Source organism: Euprymna scolopes, unplaced genomic scaffold, assembly GCF_053919585.1.
Source record: "Euprymna scolopes isolate OS-2025 unplaced genomic scaffold, ASM5391958v1 sca20, whole genome shotgun sequence".
Lineage (NCBI taxonomy): Eukaryota > Metazoa > Mollusca > Cephalopoda > Sepiida > Sepiolidae > Euprymna > Euprymna scolopes.
Window position 1 is genome coordinate 151,472 of NW_027633214.1, and position 9,729 is coordinate 161,200.

Below are 9,729 nucleotides of genomic sequence, written 5' to 3' on the forward strand. Positions count from 1 at the left end.
CTCAGCAGCTGACAATTGGCAGACGGTATCTTATGTTTTTAAATTGTTAGGTGAAGGCACAGAATAGCCCCATCACCTTCCCTATTTTATGAATGGCTTTTTAAATAATAACATTATTTATCTCATCACACTCTCTAAACTACACAAGTATCCTTTTTAGTCGCGTGCAAGCGACTCTATACGTCACTTCGTCGGTCCGTCGGTCGGCCCGTCTGTCGGTCGGCCTGTCCGTAACACTTTTGTGCTTGGCTTTTTTTTGGTTAAGATCAAAGGTATGTTGTTAATAGATGCTGTTCTTAGTTTTTCAAGCTTTTCTTGGCCATTTAGCCGGGATCAAGGTGTAGTATCTGTTCCGGCAGATACTGTAAGCAAAGACCATATGTGGGGGCAGCCCCACATATAAGACCTTGGTCAATGTAGGGGCAACCCTTCATACCAATTGTCACTATCCAGCTTCCATACTCCCCGGGAAGTTGGTCCCCATTTCCCCTTCACGCCTCACATTAAAAATCGGCCTTGTGCCTAATTTGCTCGGTGGGGGAGCAAAGAAATACCCCCCTTTTCTTGGCCTTTTGGCCAAGATCAAAGTGTAGTATTTGTTCTTACTACATGCTGTACTTATGTTTGTAACTTTGTGATATAAAGTGGGGGATCACTTTTCTGTATTAATTTAATGTAAAATGATCACACACTTTGCAACCAGTCAGTCTCAAAGCCATTCAAGTCATTCTCCAGATCATTCAAGTTGTTTATGAAGGATTCCAGTTATTTTTTAAGCATTCAAGTCATTCTTAAGGTAATTCAATTCATCCTTAAGTTCATTAAAGTCATTCTAAGTCATTTACTTTTTATTTATTTAAGTCATTTCAGCCCATTTTTCGGTCATTTTAGTTTATCTTTAAGAATTTCATGTCAGTCCTACATTCACGCATTCATTCATTACACGAGAGCACGCAACTAATGGCTATCGGCCTTGTTTTTATTGAATTTACCAAATGATGTTTTTTTCCCTTAATTCTTAACTGCTTGCTAGCGTTTTCAAGTTTTCGTTTGACACTTTAAAATTTGGCTAGCGTTTTAGCGAAACCAAAACAGAAACGAAAAAAAAAAAGTACGAAGCTTTCGTTCGGAACCTCCCGGCAGTTTACGTAATCTGTCCGAAATACGCCATTGTTAACGCTGTTCCTACTTGACACTAAAATGAAAACGAAATACCGGAAATTGTTTTGCACTGGATAATATTACGTACATGCTGCGAATGTTACAAGCACTTCAGCAAGCTTAAAAAAAAACTCTTTGATTTAGTAATGTGCAAAGTAATTTAGAATAATATTATTTTAAATACTAAAGTAATTATAACGGCATTGTTTGGTTAGTAGATTATTAGGTGAACTGTGGCAATGCTGTTATACAAGATGGCGCATATAAACAGGTCCGCAATTAAGACGAGCGAGCAATATTAAGTGTTTGGACGTATATATGACGAAGATTATTTATAATCTTAGTATGTAATATTTACTAAAATAAACAGAGAAAAATGGATGCATATTTTTGCAACCGTTCTTAAGTTTAAACTGTTTCATATTAACCGACACCTGTACTTCACAACTCTGTCTTTTAAAGAAAGCAATATCCGTTTAACAGACCGTGAATTTGATTCAATAGATGAAGTCTCTTCTGGATAGAAACACGGAGAGATACATTTCATAAAGAACAGATTGAATGAAACATTAAGTTTTAGGTTTTCTACTTTTTTCATTAAAACTTACACCGTCGAATTTTTCCCTTTATAGTCACACACGGACACATATTTCATTGTAAGTCACACCATCAGATTTATTTTATCCCTTTACTTTCATATATATATGAACCGTAATCAACGAACCGAATGTCAAAGAGTTGAAATTGTATACAAACGTGAAGTTAAGGTGAATAATAGTTAAACGAAATACTGACGTATTTTACAACCGGACCACATCGAAGGGTCATTATCATATATTGGGTACAATATAATAAGCAACACATTATTGGCTCTATAGTAATAATGAATATGAAATCTGCAGAAATTAAAATATCATATTTAAGCATATTTTACGACTGGGCAACGCCGAACGTTCTGCTAGTTTAATCAGCAATATAAATTATATTATAATATATTGTATTATATTATATGCAAGTTGTACATAACTGGAGTTGTCCAGGATTATTTAAATTTCGTTCTCCTTTTGTATTATGTGAATTTTAACAAATTGTTATTTAAAATAAAACATTTTAAAGTTAAATTGTCATTAAATTATGAATTTAGCGAACTTATGAAACTGACTAATTTGATTAAGATTATATTGTTTTCTCCCAATATGACATTATTGGATACAAAATAGCTCTTAAAACCCACTATCTTTTAATAGATGAGTATTTGCTGAGAATTTATAAGATCAACCGTATGTTCTATTTGGCAATTTAAATGTTATAAAATTCCTTTCATATTTGAAAAAGTTACGAAATACATCATTCTTTTTTCAAGTACAAATAAAACATTGACATTTCTGAATTCTCAACAAAAAAACCAACATGTATTCTGGTGGATTTAATTACGCAACTTATGAATATTTAATTTTTTTTTACATTTTTATTTTATTTGACACTGCTGTATTTTTATTTAAATAAAACATGATTATAAGTACATTAAATATTATAAGTTCCATGTCACACAGAGACGAGAAACACGCCTATTTACAGACGAGAAATGGGCATACAATTTTATTTATATAATGATCAAAAATAGAGTTTTTTAAGGAAAGTAATTAGTCATATATGTTTGTTTGATTTAGCTATTCTCATTCCTGGTGTAGCAATTTCTTTCTTAACGCAGGCTAATGTGTTTTTAAATAAATAACTTCCTTTGATCTGAAGGACTTGCTTGTTTCGCGGAAGTAATAATAAAATCTTAAGAGACCAGCCGGTTGTAATCACTTCGGTTGATGAATTCAAAGCAAAAAGATAAGTAAATCGTATCGCTTGACTGAAGTCCATTTTCTTTTTGTCAAGATTCATTACAGAAAGGAAGATTTAAGGTAAGTTTTTAACAGCCTATCATGTATTTTCTCGAATCTACAGAAAAATTATTCCCTCCCCCGCCTCTCTCTCTCTCTCTCTCTCACACATACACACATATATAATAGTTGTGGTTTCGATCCTTGTCAAGGTGAAGCCATGCTGAGGATTGCTTGTTAGTAAGAAACACGTATCCATGTATAACTTTTATGTACTTAATATATATATATATATATATATATATATATATATATATATATATAGATATAGATATAGATATATATATATACATGCCGATTGGGTTCCGAGATATAAATCCAATGGAACTCGTGTAATTATTTAATCATACGTGTAATTATTAAAGAAAGAGTGCTCAATGCAAGACAGAGCTAGTAATGTTTGTAAAATGATCAGAATCTATATATATAAAAATGTAAATGTTGGTTCGTTCGGAGTTAATTGTCTAAAAAACCACTGGACGGATGGCTTCCACGTTTTGGTATAATATGTTTACTATATCCATGGGTGTTTTTATATATTCCTTTTTAATTATAACATTATACTTAATTTTTCTATGATAAATAGGTGGATTTCTTTTTATCGAGAGGCCATTTTTTTTATTTAGGGACAATTATTTATTACCGCTTCCTGTCACGTGACCAGTGTTACAATTTAGCGGTTTTCCTGCTAGATCGGGAGATTTCGTTTACAATCTAGCAGGAAATTCTAGAAAATCTGGAGGTATTTGGCACCCAGAGACACATTAAATTGCTTGAAAATACTTTAAAACATAAAATAAACTCATTCATGTAAGTAAAAAAAAGTAGCATTTATTGCCTTTGGTAACAATTATTTATTGATTATTTGTTTTGTTTTTCACCTTTTTTTCGACTAACCATTCTTAAATCTCACTATAAAATCGATTTTTCCAAGTACATTTTAGGTGTGGGGGGCATTCCAATCTCCCCGAAGGGGTTTGTATTACTGTACACGGGTTTGTATTACTGTACACATAGATTCGAAAAAGTTGTCAAAAAACAAATATATAACAAATAAATGTTATCAAAGGCAAAATAAGTTACTTTTCTGCCAAACTGGCTAGCGATTTTCTCCTGATCTCGCGGGTTTTTTTTTGAATCTCAGTTGACAACATTGCATCACTAAAAAAACACCACAGGCTTAATGTAAACAGAATGTGTTTACAATATGGTAAATTTTCAATGGGTTTATTGATAATGTAACCATGTGATTGAACTTTAATTTAAATTAACCACACGTGGTCGAAAAATGAATGCCGACGTTCAAAGTGTATACACATTTTGATTCCTCCCTTTACTTAAAAATTCACCAAAAGTCAGGAAATTAACCAATTTTAATGAAAATTGCAGTATTTTTCAAATAATGATCGCAGAATATAATGAACTAATTATTTTTACTTAACTCTTGGTGAAAATGTTTTATTTTGTTTAAACAAAAAATACCTTTACTAAAGTTATGGTTTTCAGTAGTAAATAAAAAATGCAAGAATTTATTTTTGCTTTTTTTAAAGCATCGTAATCTGTAACAATAAAAATAATTTTTACAGTAACATTACGAAAAAAGCCCCTAAAGTCCGTATTAATGTATTCGATATAACTCGAAGAAAAATGAATTATCGGATACTATTCAGGAAATTAAAGATTCAATTAGATTCCTATTTCAGTCACCTAAATTATTTAAGGTGAAATGAGTTTAGGAATTTATAGCCAAACCTAAATATTTTTTTTTTTGTAAATATCCAGATATGCTACTACAGAACACCGACCACTCTAATTTGCTTGGGGGGGATGTTCCACCCAAAAAGCGCTATAATGTATTTTTGAAAATTAGAAAATTCTATGTCCTGGAAAAAAAAATCCCCTCCCCCCAACATAGTTTGCTTGGTGAAGCCGTCGTTTATGCTACAGCATGCATGCGCGTAGCATAAACGGATGCTGCAAAATGGTGGAAAGAAGTTCGTGGGTTCAGGGGTAAATACCATGCAAACGGTAAATTTGCCCCAAGTTTGACTATCAGATTCGTTGTCAGCAACCTCAATTACCTATGAAAAAACAAATTAGAATGGTCGGTGTTCTGTAGTAGCGTATCTGGATATTTACCTTTTTTTTTCTTGCTTAAAAAAATAGCATTAATACAGTAAGTTAGGTAAACTGACTTTTTCGTTTAAAAATGGAATTATTTCCCTTTCGCTATTAACTTTTTTTGTTTTTAATTTTTTTTTTAATAACTATTTTGTGGGGTTTGTATTACTGCACACATAGATTCGAAAAAGTTGTCCAAAAAGAAATATATAACAAATAAATGTTATCAAAGGCAAGATAAGTTACTTTTCTACCAAACTGGATATATTTTTCGTATTTTTATTCAATGTAACATGTTTATTAAGCTCGAAAACCATACAGTGTTTACCGATGTATTGGAACATTCAAGATGGCGTCTGATTCTCTCTTTAACACGGTAAGTGTGGGAAAAGATGTTATAAATAAAAAACCGGATAAAATACTGTTAAAAACTCGCTCAATATATGTTACCGTGACATAGGTTGACATATATTCGGCGGGTTTTTAATAGTATTTTGTATAGTTTTTTATTTATAACACCTTTTTCCATACTTACGGTGTTAAAGAGGGTGTGAGACGCCATCTTGAATTTTTGAATACATCGGTAAACACTGTATGTTTTTTGAGCTGAATAAATATGTTACATTGAATAAAAACGCAAAAAATATATCCAGTTTGGCAGAAAAGTAACTTATCTTGCCTTTGATAACATTTATTTGTTATATATTTGTTTTTTGACAACTTTTTCGAATCTATGTGTACAGTAATACAAACACCCATTTTGTGTTTTATATACATAAAGTACAATTGTTGAATGTTACTGTTTTGATTATATTCGTTTGGGGGGGGCACAATTAAAAAATTAAGAAAGATTAAAATGAAGCGAAATTTAAGTTTCCGTTCCATTTTTACAACAACCGTAAAACAGTGCATACTCAGCAAGTTTTATCGTAATTTATAAGCATATTGAAACACTAAATCAACATTTTATTTATTTTTTTGCATAATTAATGATGGAAGTATTTTTCTGTTTATTTTCTTAACATCTGTTAAAAAAAATAAATAATTTGTATATTCTCTTGAAAAAAAGAATCAAACTTTTCTCTACTTTCACATGTGTTCCATTTTAACAAACTGAGCCACAGCAACGCGTGGCCGGGTACAGCTAGTATATATATATATATATATATATATATATATATATATATATATATATATATATATAGTTTAAATATAATGGGCGGAAGTCTCTCGAGAGCTCTTTCAGCTATCATCTCATCAAGAGAAAATCGATAGCGTAAAACTATTGAAATAGTTCCCCATCAGAACTCTTTACTTTCGACATAGTATTATTTTTACCTTATCAATTTTCTCCTGATGTGATGATAGCTGAAAGAGCTCTCGAGAGACTTCCGCCCATCATATTTGAAACTTTATTTAAATTCTGTATCTCTAAACATTTATATATATATATATATATATATATATATATATATATATGTATATATATATATATATATATATATATGAGTACATACTGCGTTCCATTAAAAAGGCGACCTAATGTAAGCGAGCAAGGAAGGCAATTTTAAAAGTCCACGTATGCTTCTAGGATAGTGATTTAAAGGTTATGAGGGGTTTTTGAAGTATGGAAAATGATGTTACTTTTTGTATTTAATATTTTTATTATTTTTTATATTTCAAGCGGATATCCGCTCTTGGTCACAAAAAAGTATCGAAATGAAATGTGACCAAGAGCGGTGGTCCGCTTGAAATACAATATGAAAAATAACAATAAAAATATTAAATACAAACAGTAATATCGTTTTTCATGCATCAAAAAAGTATATATATATATATATATATTACTACTTCATTTACTCACATAAAATTAATATACAAAAGTATAAATTTATGCGTAAACTTTAAGTATTTACTTCAAAAGTGCTCAATACGTAGGTAGAGCTAGTTAGTAATTTATAAAATATATATGGCGATTAAGCTAAACTGATACTAGTAAGCTGATTGGCCAACTAAAATCTCAATAGAAGGTGCGTATATAAAAACGACGGACAACCACAAAATTCGCGCATAAGCCTGAAGAATCATAGAGTGGATTAAACGCGGAATATTCAGTGTAGCTTAATTGCCAATTGCATATATATTTTATAAATTACTACACACACACACACACACACACACACACACACACACATATATATATATATATATATATATATATATATATATATATATATATGGATCAAGAAAAGATTAAGGACCCTAATTGACCGAGAAAAACAAAATGACAAATTTTGATCGACAACAATTTGACTATGACCTTCGCATACGCGCACAATGAGACACTCTGGGTTGATATTTTTATTTAAAAAGAAAGAAAAGATAAACGGTTATTTATTTAAATTAAATTGTTCATTACATAAAAAGATTACCTTTTATTTGGTTTAAATAGTTTTATTAAAATGTTTGTAAATATATATAAAGAATATCGCACTCTACATAAAAAATAACTCTTGGTCGCGAAAATCACAACAGATTTATTATTTTACATTTGTATAAAAAGGGCATGTGCGTGTGCGAAAGTGAAGGTCAACCTAGCGTCAATTAATGTCTGTCATTGTGTTTTATTCTATGTTGATTGGAGTTCTTATTCTTGTTTTGATTCATAGATATATACAATTGCATACCCGGTGTTGCTCGGTATTCAGGTTTTCATTTTTATTAATGTTCGTATTTTTAAAACTCAGAAAATGAAAGAACATTTCAACAATAAAGGGACGTAACTCGTTTCTTTTCTTCACTAAAACTATGAGTTACTTTATTTGCTGATTTCTATTTTACTGCCACAAATAAAAACTATTTATTTCGGACAAAACTACACCACTTTTATAATAAACAGCCGAGTCTAACGCCACCATAGTGCTATTAACATGGCACAATATTAACAAATGAAAGTTGGCTAGTCAGAATCAAAGTTTGATTTGCACATATTTAGAAATTGGTCCAGGAGTCGGTAGTCACATCCGCTAACAATATAAAGTATATTGGATCCATTCCTTCATGCATCAATTCATTCATTTCGTATGATTAAAATGATTCTACGAGGTTTGTACCAAATGTAAAGCCTCCGAGTTTTAAATTCAAAATGTTAAAGGGCTACAAAGACGGGAGTGGTACCATTAAAACGAGCTAACTTTTGTGCTCCAAAATTTATTTTCATATTCACCACCATTCTCAATGCACTTTTGCCAGGAATTCTATGACGCATTTCTGCTTATAACGAACGGCCATAAAATCTGGAGCACAACAGGTCGCTCATTTTAATAGTACAACTGCCATAGTTCTTCAACTTTTTGAGTTAAAAATGAAGAGACTTTACTTTTGAAACTTATGAGGACAATTCTCTTCTATCATAATGAGTAACACAAATAGATTGTCTTTAGAAAATCGAAATGAAGCGACATTGAGCCTGGTCAGTATTAAACATAGTGACGATTTTGGAATATCTGGCGCTGTATGTGGGAGAACTCCATGCGTATCTTGGTATTGTTTTCAGTCGTTTTGCACTTCTTCTTGCTGCGAGAATAAAGCGGTATTAATTTAGAAGTGACGTGTTTAGATATTGCGAAACAGTTGCCTCACAACTGATTCCTCCGCATGTACCCTTACAAAAGGTATCTATTGTCTCTTGATATTGAATGGATGGCAATAATATATTTGGTATTGAATGGATGGCAATAATATCTATCATGTTAATTCGAAAGTTTTACTAATAATGTCGCTTATTTTGCAAAAAGACAAATCAACAAATACAAGTAAATTAACTAGATGGTTTGTCTCACTGCATATTACGCCGAAGCAATACACTTATAAAACCATTGTGTACGATTTATTGAACAGAACTTTTTATTTTATCCGCAACTGTTTAGAAACTTATAGTTTGAAGACACTTGTAATAAAGTGGGGTTGGGTTGAAAATGAGCCTAAAAGAATGCAAAATTTTTCCTTTTTCTGGCTATAATATTTCATTAGACAAGAGAATAGTGGACAAACGAAGATTTTTGTGTTTCTTGTCTCGGCGCATAGAAAAACAAAACAAAATATTGTTCTTATTTCGAGTGTCATTTCGATGCCCCCTCTGACTTTCAGGTGTATATTGTATATTGAAGATCGGAGGTTACATCGACGGAAATGTTGTGAACATGATTCTCAAGATGAGAACAGTAGTTCGATTAATCCAAATAATACGAAGAACCAATCCCATCTAAAAAAACGTAAATCAAGATAAAGATAGTAACTTCTGCATTCGAACAACTAAATGAATCAATACAGAATAAAAAAGGCATGGAATTAAGAAATTGCACTGATACTTCTATTGCTGTATGTATTAGTGACACATGCGCTATACTGGCAAGGCCTGAGAGTGCAGTATTATATTAGCATACCAGGGGAAACGCCGAGTAACCTGGTCGATTATTTTTATTAGAAAAATAAAACAATTAAATCTCAGAAAATGCGAATTTACAGCTTGGAATGTTTAATCAGAAATTTTACT

The 9,729-nt window shown here is 31.4% G+C and overlaps 1 pseudogene; it reads left to right on the forward strand.

The window, feature by feature from the left end:
- Positions 1–556: 556 nt before the first annotated feature.
- LOC145273816 (U2 spliceosomal RNA) lies at positions 557–695 on the forward strand (annotated as a pseudogene).
- Positions 696–9,729: the final 9,034 nt, after the last annotated feature.